Genomic DNA, 21,918 nt, shown 5'->3' with positions numbered 1-21,918 from the left:
GTGTGTTAAAGAGAGACCACGCCCCAATGAGTTTCGAAGAAATATATCTATATTTGTTCACGTGATGTCGAAGAGAAAAACCCACCTTGTAGACATAAAGAAAATGACGTGTCTTTTGTATAGAAGTAAGAAATATATTAAAGAAATAAGCACTTCTGACATATAATCAACGACATGACACCTGAGCTCTGACAGCCGTAAAGAAAGAAATACTTGCTGATGTTAGTATAGCGCTATTTAATTAATAATATACCATGTGTATTTCACTTGGAAGAGAAGATTAACGAAGTATACTTTGAACAATGCAAGTAAACTTTTTTTTTTATCTCACATCGACGTTTATGTTAAAAGTTTATGTTAAAAGGCTTGCAATTGTTATTATAAAGCGAGAGTGGACATGTAGAGGTCACCATTAAAATGTACAAATAACAGAGGGAAAGAATTATGTGCGTGCTTGCGTGTTTGTGTGTTTGTATATGTGTGTGTGTGTGTGTGTGTTTTGTGAGCGTTTTTGTGTATTTGTGTGTGTGTGCGCGCACTTGCAAAATGTATTTAGGCAAAAATATTGAAATAAAGTAATAGATTAAACAATATAAAAAAAAATTACAAAGCATAGTGCATTTTTATATATATATATATACTCATGTATATGAAGTTTATAGAAGCAAATATATGGTAGACAAAACGAATTCGTTCCAGAAGCAACGATAGGACAGTCAGATACGCATTTCGCAGTTAGTAGGTGTTATCAATGCTTAGTGATTTTGTCACTTCCGAAAAGAGATCTTATTAACGAGCTTAAATCATATGCGGTATAAATTATCTATATATATGCATGTTGTGAAGATATATGTGTGTGTGTGTGTGTGTGTGTGTGTGTGTGTGTGTGTGTGTGTGTGTGTGTGTGTGTGTGCCTAAACACAAGGATTTCATTTTCGTGAAGTCATCTATTTTAAGCCCAAAGAAATTATTGAAGATGACTTCAGCTTGACCACAACCTAATGACTGAAAAAAGGAAATGATAACAGATTTTATATATACATATATATGTGTGTGTGTGTGTAAATGTATATATATATATATATATATATATATATATATATATATATATATATATATATATATATATATATATATGTATACATATATATACTTATGTATATATGTACACACACACATACACGCACACACATATATCTATATATATATATATATATATATATATATATATATATATATATATATATATAATGTTTCTGACTGCTATTTCTAGACATATTTGAGCTTTTACAACCCTCTCCGTTAAAACTGATTTATTCACAATTATACTCTCTTCTTATTTATATATATATATATATATATATATATATATATATATATATATATATATATATATATATATATATACGTCCATCATTCATAACCTAATCGTTTTTTCGTGTGTTATACTATTTTCTTCTTACCGCCTTGTACTCCTCTAATACTTCGTTCTGAAGGATGTGTATTTTAAGTACTACACCAGGTTATTAGCCACGCAGTGCTTAAGCGAAATACATACACACACACACACACACACACGCACACATATACATGCACATAAATATCTGTGTGTGTATGTGTGTGAGTTGTGCCTGTTCGGGTCTGTGAGTGTATGTATGTGTATATGAACATGTATACATGCATGTACATCTATGTATATATATATATATATATATATATATATATATATATATATATATATATATATATATAAACATAATTAAGGGATCAGCAAATATTTGCTTCACCATATACCGAAGTTCAGAAATAGCAGCTAAAAAAGCTGAGACTCCAACAGTTGGAGTCTCAGCTTTTTTAGCTGCTATTTCTGAACTTCGGTATATGGTGAAGCAAATATTTGCTGATCCCTTAATTATGTTTATAAACGTATATGAACTTTTAAATAAGCTCTCCACCGATAATGGTGCTTACATACCGAAGGGCTTGGTAAAAATGATTAATTGTTGATTTATTAATAAATTAATAAATTGATAAACCTTTACCCTTTTAATTTGTAATATATATATATATAAGAACTTACTGTGGACAAGGTTGCGTGGTATTCAACTATTAATTAAAACATACACATTTCGTAAGGACATCACCAATGGGTCACAAATACGTTAACACGCGAGATATAAGTACAGGATAAAATACGAAAAGAAGCTAACTTCTCGTCAGTTGTCGACTGCTTTAATGTTCCCTATTTCATGCTTTCAATGACGTGTTAGTAAAACTTCATAAGATAGCAATATTCAGGAATTTTTTTTAATATAGAATTTATGGAGCGTTAGGGCCTCGGACGAACAAACAACAACAGAGTGGACATACAGAGTAACCAATCGACGAACACAAACATTAAGAGCCGTTGGGCAAAGACGAATTGTAATGGGTAACGCCCGGGAGAAATTTTGAAAGGATATGGAATATATAGGAGAGAAGAAAATATTAGAAGAGAAAAAGTCTCGAGAGGCGAGAGAAATGCCTTCCAGCTCGGAGGACGTCGTCTCATTCAGAAAAGACAGAGGCGAGAGAAGTGGCCTGTAGTCACGAGTGAGCAACAGAAAGAGGGTAAGGGGACAAGAGAGGGGATGAGGGAAAGGAACAAAGGGAGTGAGGAGAAGAGAGAGAAGTAACGAAAACTGGTAAGGAGTGGAAGAAAGAGGACAGCAAAGAAAGAAGGGAGAAACGGAAAATATAGATGATTATAGAGTGGGGGGGGGGGAAAGAAAGAAAAGAGAGTGTGGAGTCGCCGAAATTATATATAAATGTAAGAACTTGCTGTGGACAAGGCTGCATGGCGTTCAATTATAAATAAATAAAAAAAATTGCACATTAAGTACAGGACATCACCAATGAGTGATAATTACAGGACAAAATACAAAAAAATACGGACATCGTTCAGGACATCGCATAGTAGCTACAGGCTGAGAGCTGCGGCCATGCTGGGGCAGCCTGAAACTAATAAAGGATATAAAGAAGGATAATATAAGCACACAGAAGCAAATTTCAGAGGCATAGAGAATGTAAATCCACATTTATATTCTATGAATGTCTAGTATACGTATATATGTTTATACATAAATATGCTCAAATATACGTATGCATATATGTACATTTATTTCCATATATACATACTTATATACATACAGAAAAAATGCTTGTATTAATTTAATATTACCGAAAGATTATTGAGTTATTAATGGCTTTATTCCAAACCAAATTGCCGAGCTTGGTGCCAAATATTTGTATTTAATAATGAATTAACTTCGCGCCAATTTCCTAATATCAGGAATATATTCTTAAATAAACGCCTTCTCATGCTACAGATCCATATATTTATGTAGATAACATTTTGAAATAAGAGAAAATATTTTCTTTAACAATAAGGAAGCATTTTAGAATATATTCCAAACGTTTATTATATTTGGAAATTTATTAAAGTATATTTAAATTTATTTTTAATATATTTGTGCAAATTTTACTAAAGCTCAACTTCCTTAGCTTGTATATATGCTTCCTGGCTTTAGGTAAAAGAAAATCACTTAATTACGATTTTATTCAACATATTTGTCTGATTCACACACTTATTGCAGCGACCCTTCAGTTTTTCTAAGCCCTGTACAAGAACTCGGAAATTTGGGATTCTAATCAGGCTTTTCGCTATACCTCAAAGACCAGAAACTTTTCTGCCATGCAGCGAGCTGGCAGAAACGTTAGCACGTCGGGAGAAATACTTAGCGGTATTTCGTCTACTGTTACGTTCTGAGTTAAAATTCCGCCGTATTTCGTCTACTGTTACGTTCTGAATTAAAATTCCGCCGAGCTCGACTTAGCTTTTCATCCTTTCGGGGTCGATTAAATAGGTACCAGTTACGCACTGGGGTCGGTGTAATCGACTTAATCCCTTTGTCTGTCCTTGTTTGTCCCCTCCATGTTTAGCCCATTGTGGGCAATAAAGAAATAAGAAACTTTTCAGCACCCCTTCGTGTGTGTGTGTGTGTGTGTGTGTGTGTGTGTGTGTGTGTGTGTATTATTTGTGGGGACATGAAGCAACCAATTCTCCAAGCCTACCACATGGAGAGGCTTGAACTGGTCCTGGTCTTCATTCCCGATGAGAATATCAAAATGGAGATTAGTCGCAAGATTTCCAATTGTGAAGATCGCGGGCAAGATGCTTTGTGAATAAATTTGGTAAACGGAAATTGAATGGAGCCTGTCGTATATATATCAATGTGTGTGTGTGTGTGTGTGTGTGTGTGTGTGCGTGTGTGTTTGTGTGTGTGTGTGTGTGTGTTTATAAATGGCTGTAAGGTAAGCAGCTAGCTTCCCAACCACATGGCTCCGGGTTCAGTCCTACTGCGTGGCAACTTTAGCAAGTGTCTTCTACTATAGCGTTCGGCGAACGAAAACCTTGTGAGTCGATTTGGTAGACGGAAACTGAAAGAAGCCCATCGTGTGTTTATATATATATATATATATATATATATATATATATATATATATATATATATATATATGTATATATATATATATGTGTGTTTGAGTCTGTGTTTGCCTCCCAACCATCCCCTAGCATCTAAAAGACCCTTAGTCTTCGACTACATATATATATATATATATATATATATATATATATATATATATATATATATATATATATATATATATATATATACGAGGCGAAGAAAAGACTGGTGCTGCGGCTGAAGTTTATAAATAAAAGGAAGATAGAATGAACATCAAGAGACGTGAGGGAGAATGGAAGAAGAAGAAGAAGAAGAAGAAGAAGAAGAAGAAGAAGAAGAAGAAGAAGAAGAAGAAGAAGAAGAAGAAGAAGAAGAAGAAGAAGAAGAAGAAGAAGAAAAAAGAAGAAGAAGAAGAAGAAGAAGAAGAAGAAGAAGAAGAAAAAAGAAGAAGAAGAAGAAGAAAACGATTAAGTAAAAGAAGGATTTGAAGTCTATTCGAATCACAAAGCAAAAAAGTAAAAGCAACGAACACGGAAGAAAATGGCATGAAAATAGAGTTTGAAATAAAACTAATAATGATTTAGTCAGGATATTATGTAAATTTCTTGTAGACCCTGAAACCGATTTAAGTCTCCGAGCTTAGTGTCTCTTTAATGGCGTCAAGAAGATTGAGCGATAAAACACATCTCTTGTACAATACCAGTATACTTTAGAATACTGTTATCATGTTAAAAGCTTCAAATCAATAGATGGATTGCCTGATGACGCATTCTTCTTATACTACGATATTACGAGAAATAGAAGCACCGAGAATTACATCAACTTAAGTTTTCTTGGTGCCCTTCACCCGCATAAATTATCTAAAGTTCAGATAGTAACAACTGATTTCTTTCCATGAGCAGGTTGTAAACATACCTTCTTTCAATCTAAGTTAATGGAATTCTAATGTAAAGTGATATATTTTGTCCTATACGCATAGGGGCTGAATCAATTTTGTTTTTTGGTGGGAGTAGTTGATTAGATCGGCTTCAGTGATCAACTGGTATTTATTTCATCGCCAGCGAAAGGATGAAAGCAAAGTCGACCTCGGCAGATTTCGAACTCAGTAAAGACGGACAAGGCTAGCAATTTCAAGGAAGAGGTAGGTCGATTACATCGACCCTATTACTCGGTACTTATTTTATCGACGCCTAAAGGCTGAAACACAAAGTCGACCTATGGAACGTAAACACGGATGAAATGTTGCAAAGCATTTTGTCCGGCGTGATAACGACCCTGTCTCCCCACCTCCTATGTATGTAAATAAAATATCAATGTCTATGGTTATACTTAGAGCAGTTTGACTCATCTCCACATAACATCAGATGCATTTCAGCATCTGATGAGGTGGACGAGTCCACCACGTTCACAAAACTTTAGATTATGCGAAGCTGAACAAAACTGTTACTAAATATTCTTTTCTACTTTAGGCACAAGGCCCAAAATTTTTTGGTGAGGGGCCAGTCCAGTAGATTGACCTCAGTTTGCAACTTGTACTTAATTTACCGACTCCGAAAGAATGAAAAGTAAAGTCAACCTCGGCAGAATTTGAACTCAGAACTTAAAGGCAGATGAAACACCGTTAAGCATTTCACCCGGAGTGCTCACGATTCTAATTTCTTTACTGCCCGGAAGGGGCTACACACAGAGAGGACAAACAAACAGATTATGTCGATTATATCGGCCTCAGTGCGTAACTGGTACTTATTTAATCGACATCGAAAGGATGAAAAGCAAAGTCGACCTCGGCGGAATTTGAACACAGAACGTAGCGGCAGACGAAATACCGCTTAGCACTTCGCCCGGTGCGCTAGCGTTTCTGCCAGCTCGCCGCCCGCAAACTGTACCTAAATATTAGTAACTACTACAAAATGTGTTGAGCGCTTCTTTCTTTCGTTTGTTGGTACATACTCATCTATATCTTTTATGTTTTATTTGTTTCATCATAAGACTTCAGCCATGCTGGGGCACTACCTTGAAGAATTTGGGTTGAACGGATCGAACCGTGTACTTTTTAAAGCTCGATACTTATTCTATCAGCCTCATTTGCCGAACTGTTATCTTATAGGGAAATAAACACACCAACAATAATCATCAAACAGTTTTGGGTGACGAATGGAGACACAAAGGCACACACAAAAACACATATATATGACGGTCTTCTTTCAGTTTCCGTTTATCAAATCATCTCATGGGACTTTCGTAGGCCCGAAGACACTAGTCCGACTTACCACGCAATAGGCTTGAACCCGGAACTATCTGGCTGAGAAGCAAACTTCTTACCACACAGCCTACGCAGTCATACCTGCGCCTACGCAGCCACACCTGTAACTGCATAGCCACGCCTATTATACAAACGTATGCATAGCTGTATTGTTTACAAGGTTGTTTGGTTTTTTGTTCGAGATTACAGCGCCTCAACTTAACCAGACTGAGATTACAAGAGCAATAAACAAATAAGAGAACACGAGAATTAAATGCAAATAACGCTTGGGAAATTTTGGGTAAAAGAACATAGAGAAAGAAGAGAAAATGTGGCACTCTGACAAAATAATAATTAGAAAATAGCCAATTAGACCTCTAGCGACATACAAAATGAATATTCCGAATTATGGTATATCAAACCAGTGGGAGATATATTTCCCAAAAGAAACGAACGCCTGACAGTGGAATTCGAGTCGCAAGAAAAAAAATGAAGTGTTTAAATAAATATATAAAAACTTGCATGTGTGTACGCGTCTGTCCGTCTATATATATATATATATATATATATATACGTGCGTGTGTGTATTTGTGTGTCTGTTTTTGTGCTCCCAACATCGCTTGGACAACAGATGTTGGGGTGTTTACGTCCCTGTAACTTAGCGGTTCGGTAATGAGCCCGATGGATTAAGTACTAGGCATACAAAGAATAAGTCCTGGAGTTGATTTATTCGAGTGAGAGAGACGCTCCAGCATGGCCGCAGTCAAATCACTAAAACAAGTAAAAGTATAAAAGAATAAAATAATATACGCGCGCGCGCGTGTACGTGTGCGTGTGCGTGTGTGTGTATGTGTGTGTGTGTGTGTACATATATGAGTGCTGGTGGGGGTAAAAGTAAGCGGTCACGTGTGTTAGTGCAGAAGTAATTGTGAGAAAGAGATTTGTGTGATGGATGCCTGTTATACAAGTATTTGTTATATTCTTAATGGCCGCCTTATATGAATCAATCTGTTGATATTAGATTGCCATTAATGTTAAAATATCGAACATAGGCGCAGGCGTGGCTGTATGGTGAATAGCTTGCTTACCAACCGCATGGTTCACAAATTTTGTCTGTGAAGAGGTCGCAGTCTCAAAGCGACGAAAATATTTTAGCAAATTAAATTTAAATGTTGAAGTGAATCTAACGGTTTTTGTGTGTTTCTTAAATGGCTTATAAACACCTTGTTTTGCATTTATAATACAATAAATATATACAAATTACAAAAATGACTAAAAAATATGTATGCAATAAAGAACTCTTTCTACTTCACGGATTCTCACCTATCACCGGGGGGTTTTGAACGTAATATCCACGATAGTCGAGGGATTACTATACAGGTAAAAAAGCTAGCTCATCAGATCAAAGCATATCCTATATGTGCATATATATGTGTGTGTGTGTATGTGTGTATGTGTGTGTGTGTGTATGTATGTCTGTGATGTCAAAAGACAGCAGCAGGTGTGTGCTGAGCCTGGAATGGCTCTTAACAAATTTTGATGAATTTTATATTCATCTTCTTCACATAGGTAATCACTTCATTGATGATTATAATGAACGAGATGATGGTGATGAAGACAGAGGCGATTATACCGATGATGATAATGATGATGACGATCATCATGATGACAATGATGATGACGGTGATGATAAGAGCTGATGACAAGCACGACGTCTATAATAATGATGAGGAGGGGGAGGGGCAGGTGGAGGTGGATGAGAGAAGGAAGACGAGAGAGAGGGAAGAGGAGGAGAAGAGGAACATGGGGAAAGGGGGAGTAGCGGGAGGATGTTCACGAGGACGACTATGCTGCTGCTGCTCATGACGATGATAATGATGATGGCGATGATGATGATGATGATGATGATGATGATGATGATGATGATGATGATGGCGATGATGATGATGATGATGATGATGATGATGATGATGATGATGATGATGGCGATGATGATGATGATGATGATGATGATGATGATGATGATGGCGATGATGATGATGATGATGATGATGATGATGATGATGATGATGATGATGGCGATGATGATGATGATGATGATGATGATGATGATGATGATGATGATGATGGCGATGATGATGATGATGATGATGATGATGGCGATGATGATGATGATGATGATGATGATGATGATGATGACGGCTATAACGATAATATAATTAACTCTCTTGATAAGAAGGATAATGATTACGGTTCCCAAATGAAGCGATTACTAAACAAGATAAAAATAAAATAATTATTTTCTTTTTGCTCTTCGATAAAGAACAGCAATCAATGCAGAGCCCCACCCACTAAACCACAGTCGTACCTGACAAAGCCGAAATGCAGGCATCGGTTTCATTTCAGGAATATTCTTGTCACCATAACTACCAACATCACCAGAGGCGTCAACGTGCACGCTTGATATGCTAGAGATAACAGTCAACTCTCCTTTAGGACATACTTGAAGGACATTAGACATTGCGGTTCGAGGTAATATTTTCTCTTTTGTTTTTTTAACAACAGAAAAGAACAGAAAAAAAAAAGAGTCAACTCCGAACTGGTGTTAAACGACCAAACGACAACGATGACGATGACGATGATGATGATGATGATGACGATAACGATGATGATGATGATGACGATGTTGATGTTCATGACGACGATCATGGCAGACGACGATGAATTCGATGACGAAAATAAGGACCGCATCAATGATGACGATAATGATGGTGTGTGTCGGCGTCGACGACGATGATGATATGATGATGACGACGACGATGATGAAGATGATGATGATGATGATGATGATGATGACGACCACCATGACCACTACGACGCTGACGGGATGACAACGATGATGAAGATCTCAAGCTCCATTTTTTTATTACAAGTAATGCAACCAACATTATCCAATTTCTTCCTAACGCGACGACCATTACAAACACCATAATATTTAACTCCAATAACTACTAAAAACATTATTATCACTATCAAAACCACCACTATGATATTAACTACCTTCACCGTTCCATCACAACCAACACAATGAGAACCATTTTAAATGTTGGGAATATTATCGCTTAATCGGCGGCGAGCTGGCAGAAACGTTAGCACGCCGGGCGAAATGCTTAGCGGTACTTCGTCTGCCGTTACGTTCTGAGTTCAAATTCCACAGCGGTTGACTTTGTCTTTCATCCTTTCGAGGACGATAAATTAAATACCAGTTGCATACTGGGGTCGATCTAATCAACTGTTCCCCTCCCAAAAAGTTTCGGGTTTCGTGCCTAAAGTAGAAAAGAATGTTATCGCTTAATCCACCAACAAAAATGATGCTATCACCAACAAAATATCCATTATCATTATTTTCTACTCTAGGCACAATTAGATCGACCCCAGTACGCAACTGGTACTTAATTTATCGACACCGAAAGGATGAAAGGCAAAGTCGACCTCGGCGGAATTTGAACTCAGAACATAAAGTCAGAAGTAAAATATTCATTACTATTACTCATTATTAGGCGGCGAGCAGGCGGAGTTGCTAATACGACGAACAACAGTTCGACCTTGCCTTTCATCCTTTGGAGATCGATAAAATAAGTACCAGTTGAACACTGGGGTCGATTTCATTGTCTTAGCTCCTACTGGCCTTGTACCAAAAACTGAAACCAATATTTCTTATCGGTAAAGCGACGAACTGGTCGAATGGTTAGCACTTCAGGCAAAATACTTTGCAGTATTTCGTCCGTCTGTATGTTCTGAGTTCAAATACCGCCGTGGTCGACTTTGCCGTTCACCCTCTCGCGGTCTATAGAATTAGCACCACTTGAATAATGAGTTCGATGTAATTTGAAACCAACATTAACTTAATTATCAGTTTGTATATTAGTATAGTAATTACAGGATGACTTTCTAATCTTTCGCGTATTTTCTAACGCTCCTCGTATTTTAAGAGACGAAGGAATACTTTCGTGTCTGATGACCCAGTTACAAACACTAATGTTTTTACGACTGTCCCTTCCTTGATTTCTGCCACCCTCTGCCCCTCCTTCAATTGAAACCCCTTCTCTATTATTTCTCTTCCTTCTCAACTTTTCATGTTTTCTCTTATTACTCATTGATACTGGTATTGATGTAATCGATTTCTCCCTGAAAAAAATTGCTGGACTTTTGCCAAATATTGAAATCATTTTCATTAATCATTTTCCTTTTATATGCGTTAATCAGAGAGCATGATTTTTGTAGAAGTGCTAACTGACGAAAAGGGAAGTTACTTTCAGTTTGTCAGACTAGAGACCTTCTGTGAACGCTTGCACAAGAAACAGCTTCGCTAAAAGCAGCGACGTCTCCGTAACATAGCGGTTCGGCAATCACACTGACCTGTGATTGTCTCACACGGAAGACGGGAAACAACTCAGAAACGTTGGTCTGTGAGTATCACGAAGGATAGAGATGGAAAAGATGAACTCCCTTGCTCATACTATATCGGTAGCCAGCTGGAAAAGATGTTTTCTCGGGTCTAAACACAATAGTAACATCGTCCTGTGTAGGACTACCACATTCTGTTTGAAAATAAAATTTTCTGATCGGTACTGTTAGAGATTTAAGACAGGAAGAGGAGGGGAGGAGAGGAGATAAGGAAGAGGATGAGTAGGAGAGAGGGAGGAACGGAGGGATGTTCACGGCGACGACGATGCTGCTACTGCTGATGACGATGATACTGGTTAAACCAGGCTTAAGAAAACGAAATCGTACTGGGTTTGACTCATTCGACTAAGATTCTTCATGGCGGTGCCCCAGCATGGCCGCAGTCTAACACCTGAAAATTAGATAACAAAAACGATGAAAGAAGCCACCGAGTCATCGTCATGGTCATCATCCTCATTATCATAGTCGTCATCATCATCATTATCAGTAGCAACAGTGACGACAACGATGGCGGCAACCACCGCAACTACAAAGGCAGTAGAAGCAAACGCAACACCAACAACAACAACAAAATCATCAACAGCAACAGCAACAACAACAACAGTAACGTCACTAACTTAACTATAAAGACGTCAAAACAACATGATTGGCTTCGTCACACCTACATAAATTGATGGTTGCAGCAGGTATCATTAGCAATCATAAAATCTTCTTGCACACACACACACACACACACACACACACACACACACACACACACACACGTGCGCACACATATACAAACTATATTTGCACATTTGCATACATACATACATACATACATACATATATATGTATATATATATATATATATATATATACATATATATATGTGTGTGTGTGTGTGTGTGTGTGTGTGTGTGTGTGTATGCATATAATCTACATATATAGTTTTATATATATATATACATATATATATATATATATATATATATATATATATATATATATATATATATATATCTGATCTTTCGGTCTCTATCTTAGAAGTATATATATATATAACTCTATACAAATATATGCATATATGTAAACGTATATATATGCGCGTGTATGTATATATATGCATAATTATGTATATACATATATACATATATATATATATATATATATATATATATATACATACATAGATATATATATATATATATATATATATATATATATATATATATATATATATATATATATATATATATATATATACATACATGCTACATTTACTTTAGTATGAGAAATTCGTTTTTATCGTTGACGTCATCAAAATTATCGGATTCGACACCATTTTTGTCGCTATATTCTTCTTCCTCGTAGACCTCCTCCTCCTTCTTATCGTCATGACCATCATCATCATCATTTAGTTTCATATAATTTTTTTTGGCTGCAACAATGAACAATGATGGTGGGGCGGGGTTATGTTATTTTCACTTTCACTTTCACTGATATTCTTACCTTAATCCGTATTATTGCTTTAATCACAATTATCCTCATTATGTTCCTTTTACATAGTATTGTTGCCAGGTTCAATTTTGATGTCACAACGTTAAGTTTAGTTATGACGATGCTGATGATACGGAGGAGGAGGAGGAGGAGGAGGAGGAGATGATGATGATGTCGGTGCTTGTGCTAGTGATGGTGATGGTTGTGAGGATCAAGATGATGATGATGATGATGGGGAGGAGGATGACAACGATGACGATGATCACAACGACGATGGCGACAACAGTGGTGATGATGATGACGGTGACGATGATGATGGTGATGATGATGATAATGACGACGACGGCGATGACCTGGGCGACGACAATGACCATCACCATGATGGTGACGATGATGATGATGATAATATTGAAGATGATTGCCAAGGCACTCATATTTATCGTCATCGTCACTAAAATTTGTCAATATCATCATCGTAATCGCCATACCATCAGGATACCATCAGCATGAGCACGTTTTCCATAATCATAATCACTGACTCCGTCACATCCGCATGATCATTAATTTTCAACATCCTCATCATAATCATTACGCCCATTGTCATCAGCAGAAATTGTAGTATCGGGTTTACGTCATTGAGGATTACGACAGCAAATGTTGAGGAACCATTCTATTTATCTGTCAAATGCAGCCGGCCTTCTTCAAAATGATAAACATAAGCATTTAAAGAACTTAAAGCCATTAAATGTAATGATGCATTATCTGATATTGACAACTTGTTTCCCCTTTCATCTTTTTAAACGTTAGTTATCTCTGTGATTAAAATATGTTAATATTCCTCACAAATAAGGGGGCGAGCTGGCAGAATCGTTAGCAGGCCAGACAAAAAGTTTAGCGTCATTTCGTCTGCCTTTACGTTCTGGGTTCAAATTCCGCCGACGTTTATTTTGCCTTTCATCCTCTCGGGGGTCGATAAAATAAGTACAAGTTGTGCGCTGAGGTCGATGTAATCGACTTATTCCCTTCCCCGATATTGCTGGCCTTGTACCAAAGTTTGAAACCAATATTACTCACACATAAAGTGAGTTCAATCCCCACCGAAGAAAGTATTTGAATAACAGCAGGACAACACCCACGAGTACTATCAAGGTTGACTCGGCTCTCTTACAATGTCAGGAGGTAACGGGCTGGAATCTGTTTGATAGGATTTCTTCCTCTAAAGATTTCCTCTGCTCTTCGCTCGACCCCTATCGAGTTTCTGCTCACTACGGTTCTACATGAAATTAACTACAGTATTTCAGAAGATACAGTATGGTAATCAATAAAAGCGTTCGTTCTGTATTGTAGCTGAAAAGGGTGCCATGTGTCAAGGGAGCATTATAATAGGTAGGTAAAACACTGGTCTTTTACACACGGTCTGACTTTTTCTAATATAAATTATTTCAACTGGGTACATTACTTATAGCTTAAAAGTGTCTTTAAAAAAAAACAAAACCTTACTCTTCCCCCTTTGCCAGGATAAGAATTTGACTTCGTCATATCAATGTACGGTATCATGAGTGGTGATACACCAAGGTACAACGTAATTTCATTTGATAAGACTTCCTTATAGTTACTTCAATAAAAAATTAACAAGCATGGTTTTGTGATTAAGAAGGTAGATTTGCAACCGCGAGGTTTTGAATTCAGTCCCCCTGTGCGATAACTCTAGCTCCGGTCCGATCAATGGCTTAAGAGTGATGCTGGTAGACAGAAACTGTGCGTAAACCTTTCATGTATGTATATATGTGTGTATGTATATGTGTATATGTGTGCATGTGTGTATTTGTATTGGTCTCATCCCATAGCACAACACACGTTGTTGGTTTGTTTGCGTCCTCATAACTTAGTGTTTAAAATAAGTACCGGATTTAAAATAAGTACTGAGGTCAATTTGCTGGACGAAACCCTCCAAAGTGGTGCTCCAGGATGACCGCAATTTGATGAGTGACTCTAGTACGCCACTGGCATTTAATTTATCGATGCCGAAAGGATGAAAGGCAAAGTCGACCTCGGCGGAATTTGAATTCAGAACGTAAAGACAGACGAAATACATCTAAGCATTTCGTCCGGCGTGCTAACGTTTCTGCCAGCTCACCGCCTTTCGGGCACAGTTATATTAGGAAGCCAATGTCCTACAAATCCATCATTCTTGACTTGCTTGATTTCAGTTTTTTTCAGGATTGTTGTGACACTCCGTCTGTTACGACAATTGTTCCAATTGATCCGATCCAGGGAAAAGTTTCCTCATTAAACTAACGCGCAAGTGGCTGAACACTCCACAGATCTGTGTACCTGTAACATAATTTTCAGGGAGAATCAGCCTGACACAGAATATGACAAGGCTGGTCCTTTGAAATACAGGTAGAACTCATTTTTTTCCAGGTGTGTGGAATGGAGTAACGTGAAATAAAGCGTATTGTTCAAGGGCACAACGCATCACTGGGAATTGAACTCACCACCTTACGACCTAGATTGATGACATAAATAAAAGCAAACGAACACCCTAAACACTAACTCACGCCCCTTCATAGGACTGTGATAGTTCGGCGCATATCAGAAATGATGGATCTGTAGCTCATACGTAGTGCTTTGTCCTCCTAATATAACTGTGGTATGCTCGAACGAGGTTAATTTGCAACTATTCCTAAATCATAAGATATGCTAAATGATGTAAGAGTAAATATACGTATGATCTGGTGAAAATATATCTGTTGATTACAAGCTTGTGCAAAACATGTTGAATGAAAATCGTATCGTTCATGCTTAGGACGAAATCTAGCATAATCTAGAATACTTATGATCAAAGTAATTCCAGTGATAACCATCGGCTATTTTAGAATATGTAGATTTAAAATATGTAATAAGCTTGTTAAACAAGGTGTCATAGATGCAGATATGTTGTTAATCCTTGTGGGTTGTACAGAGATGTAGAATTCTCAACGTTTGATCGTTTTAATTAGGTTCCAAAAAATATGGCATCAGTATTAGCTAGGATATCAGTATGTAATTTGGTTAATATCAAGAATAATAAAAGAAATATACGAATACATAAAGCCGGTATATTCGATATATACAGAGTTGATTGGTATTAGGAATGAATGTTCGTCAATTATATCTTTAAAAAATATATTTGTTCTCTTCCTTTGAAGAATTCATATATTCATATAATTTTCCAGAGTTTATATCAGAATTTTGTTACAACAAGCAAAGAAAGAAAAACAGCTAAGAACTTAAACATAGTAAGAAGGAAGAAATATAAGAGTAACTCTCTTGTCAATACAAGAAAATCTAATCAACATAGAAAATGTAATAAAATATATTGTAGATTTATTTCTAAAAATCCTAGCCTCGAGTAAATACTTATCTAAAAAGTGTAGATAAATTGTTTGAAACTTCACACTAATTAGACCAAACATTTAATATATACTTTACATATATATTTCTTTATTTTTCATAGATATTGTTGACTGAAAGCGTTTGAGTGCCAATGTGAAATGGAAAATACTTCATGCAAATTAAATTTACATAAAGAAAATTACCTCTAACTCGCATTCTCTCCTTCAATTTCTCTCTGACACTCACTCCTCTATATCTTATAAATACATTCATTACACAGACGTCTATATATGTATATATATGTATATATACGCACGTATCTTTATATGTAAGCTTGTGTATCTATGAAGGTATCTCTGTGCCTGGGCAAATGTCAATAGAAATAGTGATAAACATACTTATAAATATAGGTAGCTAAATACACACAGACACATTTTTCTAAATATTTATATACATATATATAGAAATATACGTACACTTAATCAAATAAACACACGTACATAGGTACATAGCCACGCTCGCAGACACCTTGCAAGATATGTTTATATATCTACGAATGAGTGTGTGTGTGCATTTGTGTGTTTGCATCAAAACACACAAACACATATATATAACTACATGTGCACAAATCACACACACACTAATATGTGCGTACTGTAATCTGAGATTTCGCAAATATAAATCCATTAGTTGAGAGCTTCTCGTTGCGTTTAAGAGACTAAGAGTAGAAAGCTTCATCGTGAATGGAACCCCAGTCAATTGAAGGCTTATCGTTTCACACAACACTCAACGGTGATCATTCTTACGTCAGTGGACTGGAGTAGCGTCAAGTGGAGAGTTTTGATTTATGATACAACTGATAATCTATTATTATACAGTCATTTGTTCAGCTTTTATCGGAGAATCGAGAAAAATGACCCATTTTGATGGTAATCGGAACCCGGAAACCAGCAACTCACTTGTTCCACAAAACCATACACACACATACTCGCACACACGACTACACAGATGTTGTTGGCACTCTGTCGCTTACGACGACGAGGGTTCCAGTTGATCTGATCAACGGGGCAGCCTGCTCGTGAAATTCACGTGCAAGTGGCTGAGCACTCCACAGACATGTGTACCCTTAACGTAGTTCTCGGGGAGATTCAGCGTGACACAGTGTGACAAGGCTGACCCTTTGAATTACAGGCACAACAGAAACAGGAAGTAAGAGTGAGAGAAAGTTGTGGTGAAAGAGTACTGCAGGGTTCGCCACCACCCCCTGCCGGAGCCTCGTGGAGCTTTAGGTGTTTCGCTCAATAAACACTCACAATTCCCGGTCTGGGAATCGAAACCGCGATCCGCTGCCCTAACCACTGGGCCATTGCGCCTCCACACACAGATACATGTGTATATACAAATATATATACATGCAGGTATATGCCCATACATACGTACATGCCTACATTCACACATACAAATACATATATGAAAATAGATAGATAGTGAGAAAGAGAGAGATTAGGGCTGTTCATACATATATATATATATATGTATATATATATATATATAATATAATATAAAGTTATAAATATCGAGTGAAAATAGTTTGATGAAATTGATTTAGTCATTGGAAATTCTCATATCACAACAATTGTTTCCCGACTTAAAACATGCAAAGATAAGTTATTTTATTATATTTTATAAAAATTAAATTACTTACATTTCTGTATGCATATAAACAATCTTTAAATTAATGCAGATATTAAGCTAGCTCCTCGCGCGCGCGTGTGTGCGTGTGCGTGTGTGTAGGGGGGGTGGATCTACGTTAGACCAATAATCACTGGACATGACGTTTTTACTCCTTATGCTTTTCTCTTGTATCGTTGTATATATTCTATATGATTTGTAGAATGCTACATGAAGGAGCTTCTTTTTTTTTATAAGCACCTCTGAATTAGTTGAATCCATATATTTTCACTTAAATATATCCATATTTCTGTGTGTTAATTCCAGAATTTAACAGAGAGATGATGTTGGAAAAAAGAAGTTTTGTTGATGACTTGTTAGAAAGAGTGGGAGCTAAGTAACTTCTGCTTAAAGTTTAGAGCTCCGAAAGATCACGGATTTTGATTGATTGAGAAATATATGCAAACGATTAAAAATATTGAACAAAGACTTCTCGAAAACTTTAAAATTCTTTTCAGTCTTAATCAAAGATTTTAATTATAGAATTCGACATCTTCAGCTACATTGTTATGAGAAAACGTTTATAATGCACTCTGCTCCTTATCGCTTTCAAACTTAAAATACATAGAAATTGTGATTATAGTAAGAGATGTATAAAAAAAGACATTTATTTTAAATGACTGTAAAAATGTCGTTTCAAAAAGCTGTGTAGTTTCTATCGCTAATCAATAATACTTTACTTCAATCATATCTCTAAACCCAAAGAAAGTACTTAATTTGCGGAATTAAGAAATGCACGTTTAATTCCAAAGCTTGTAGAAAATGTATGTAGATAAATTAAGCCACAGAATTAAAAGTGAGAGAATTATCAATGTTCGTTGTCACATATATTTATACATCAATGTATCTGTAGATATGTATGTATCAACGTATGTTTATATCTCTTGATTTATGTATACAGGCAAATGTGTATTTTTCTGTAATTCTTCGACGCCTCACGATTAAGAAGTGAAGATATCAAGGAGACCACAGCTCGAAACACTAAATACATGAGTGCACACATATACTGTAAGTGTTGACAGATTGAACCATAAGATTGCGTGGTTGTCTTCTGGTATTGTGATAAATATGGGAATAAACTGTGATTCAGCAGAAAGATAACATTGTATAAAGGACGATTTATGGTCAACAGTTCGCTTGTTGTACTCTTACAAATTAATGCTAACTTTATGGGTCGTCACTGTATCGCAGGTCGGAGAATAAGAATTGAACTGTCACAATCTATAATTAGTGTAGTAGAGAAATAAATCATTAGAGGTAGAGAGAGGAAGAAGAGGCTAGAATGAAGTCATAAAACCAGACATCAAAAACACCATCAAAATGATGTTTAAATGCTCCGTTGTTTTTGGGCAATTATTGTTGTTAACTGTTCATTTCTATGAAGTGTCAGAGAAAAGCTATTTTTTGTTACCTCCGACTTGACTACCAAGTGTTCTGTTTCCAAGAGCAAAGATTCAAAATAGATTTCTTTTACTGTAATTTATGCAAACACATAATGATGCACGGGGTGCAGGTTTAACTGCTCCGATGTTGCAAATCTGTAATTAGTCTACAATACTGTGGGAATAACTCTGATACTGGACACAAACTATAGCGAGCAAATGAAAACATGTCAAGTTGAGGAGAGAATTTTAACTAACAGAATTGAATAATTTCAGTTCGAAACTAGCTACCTAATACATTTACGTGTACATGGACATATATATATATATAATAGATATATATATATATATATATATTGAGAGAGAGAGGGGGAGAGAAAGAGACATACATATAGACATACACATATATTTCTTCACACGCATACACTCACACATGTGTAGACAGAGAGTGAGAGAGAGCGAGAGATACATACAGATATCAGGTAAGCAATCTTATTGATATTATTTTCAAAGCAGGCATATCGATGGCAAGTTTAATTCGGGGCGACATTGCTTTCCTTTCTCATTTACTCAAAGCAACAAAACTGAATTCGTTGTTTGTTTGTGTTCATGTAGTAATCCTCGACATAGATATTCCGGATAATTTACGAACAACGCCAAACTTTAGTTATATATATATATATATATATATATATATATATATATATATATATATATATAGTATACCTCCCATGGAAACGTGAAGACGAGCGAATTTGTGTTGATAGCATTGAAAATTGTATTTATTATTTTATTAACACAGCAGCTGTCAAATTATAAAGTACTTTTTTTCTTGACCTCTAAAGGAAGAGTAAACTCCTGTCTATTTTCTCAATAATTAAAACATTGTAAATGACATAGGGAAGAAGTTTTGGCAAAATATCATAATAAAAGTGTTTTGGCCGACTTGATGCCTATAACCTATAAGGTCATAAGTAAGTTAGCTGCAAAGCCAACGTGTGAAGTTTCGACTCTGATAAAACTATTGTAATGTGTCTAATTACTTTACACATTAAGTTTCCTCGATTGAATATTGTAGTATTTTAACTTAGTTTGTGTCATTATTAATTAAGCTCACAAGTGATGTACTTTTATTTTAATTATTACTATTTCGCGACTTTCATGTTGTTCTGTATAGCGAAATATTCTCCTAACCCTATAAGGATAGAAAGATAGAGATGTCAGGCAGTCTTGAGTGACTGCTTCATTTTATTTTCGAAGCATACTAATCTGAGTGGAGGCGCAATGGCCCAGTGGTTTCGATTCCCAGACCCGGCGTTGTGAGTGTTTATTTAGCGAAAACACCTAAAGCTCCATGAGGCTCCGTAGGGGATGGTGGCGAACCCTGCTGTACTCTTTCACCACAACTTTCTCTCACTCTTACTTCCTGTTTCTGTTGTGCCTGTAATTCAAAGGGTCAGCCTTGTCACACTGTGTCACGCTGAATATCTCCGAGAATTACGTTAAGGGTACACGTGTCTGTGGAGTGCTCAGCCACCTGCACGTTAATTTCACGAGCAGGCTGTTCCGTTGATCGGATCAACTGGAACCCTCGTCATCACAAGCGACGGAGTGCCAACATCTAATCTGAATTCAAATCTTGAATAAATTCACTTCAATAATTTAGCTTTCCAAATGCGAGACAGATAAAAATAAAATTTGGTCAGATAAAATTCACCTGGATTTTCCTTATTCATTGCCTCCATTGTCTTCCTTACAGAAATCTTGCCTTATCAGGAAAAGTTTCATTTATTTGTATGCTAGCAACATACTTCAGAGACTATCTTACTTCAGTCATTAGATTGCAGCCATGCTGGAGCAACGCCTTTTAGCTTGGTACTCATTCTCTTGGTTTCTTTTGCCGAACCACTAGATTATAGAAACGTAAACACACCAACACCGGTTGTCAGGTGGTTGTGAGGAACAAAAAAGCACAAAGACAAACGCACAAGCGCGCGAGCGTGTGCACACACACACACACACACACACACACACACACACACAACGGGTTTCTTTCAGTTTGCGTTTACAAAATCCACCCACAAGGCCTTGGTTGGCCAGAGACTATAGCCCAAGGTGCCACGCAGTGAAACTGAACGCGGAGCCATGTAGTTTCAAAATATACTTCCTTAGCACACAGCCATGCCTGCTCCTACTACGGGGGATTAACTGATGAAAGGAGCATAGGACATTGATGAAAAGAGTCCTCCATCGATAAAAAGAAGGTGGAAAGAATCGGCAAAGGACCGCAGCGAGTGGAGTTTAACCGTGAACAGAGGAGCCAAAGCTTATGATCATACCTGCATTCAAAATGCTGAGGAGGCAAGACAAGAATATAAGTGTACAACAATGGAAGACACTGCTGCTTCAACTGTTCAGCAGGTAGGGACAGAAGCCATGGTCGCACTAAGACATATACAACCCTTAAGTTCTTAAAAGATTTGGGTTCTCCCATACATATGTAATTCAAATATACACAATAATAAACCATAGAATAAATTTTTATATTACGAAACTAACCGTATGATGGAAAACAATGTATATTTCTGTATACATCAACTTTATTTATATTTGAAAAGATTTATTCTCCATTTTTTTTAATTGCAAAGTCTTTCATCAGATTTTCACTATGACACCATAAACACTTCGAAATTATATTTCCAATTATATAAGTCACTTCGCATATATTATT

At 36.5% G+C, this 21,918-nt stretch overlaps 1 protein-coding gene across 1 annotated transcript in view; it reads right to left on the bottom strand.

The window, feature by feature from the left end:
* Nucleotides 1-21,918, bottom strand: part of LOC106876210 (uncharacterized) — a 493,844-nt gene that overhangs the window by 134,357 nt on the left and 337,569 nt on the right. The gene's annotated exons all lie outside the window — the stretch shown is intronic.

This window comes from Octopus bimaculoides, chromosome 10 (assembly GCF_046866305.1).
Source record: "Octopus bimaculoides isolate indiv1 chromosome 10, ASM4686630v1, whole genome shotgun sequence".
NCBI lineage: Eukaryota > Metazoa > Mollusca > Cephalopoda > Octopoda > Octopodidae > Octopus > Octopus bimaculoides.
Note: the sequence above shows the minus strand (reverse complement) of the source record. Positions and strands in the feature narration are given on the sequence as shown.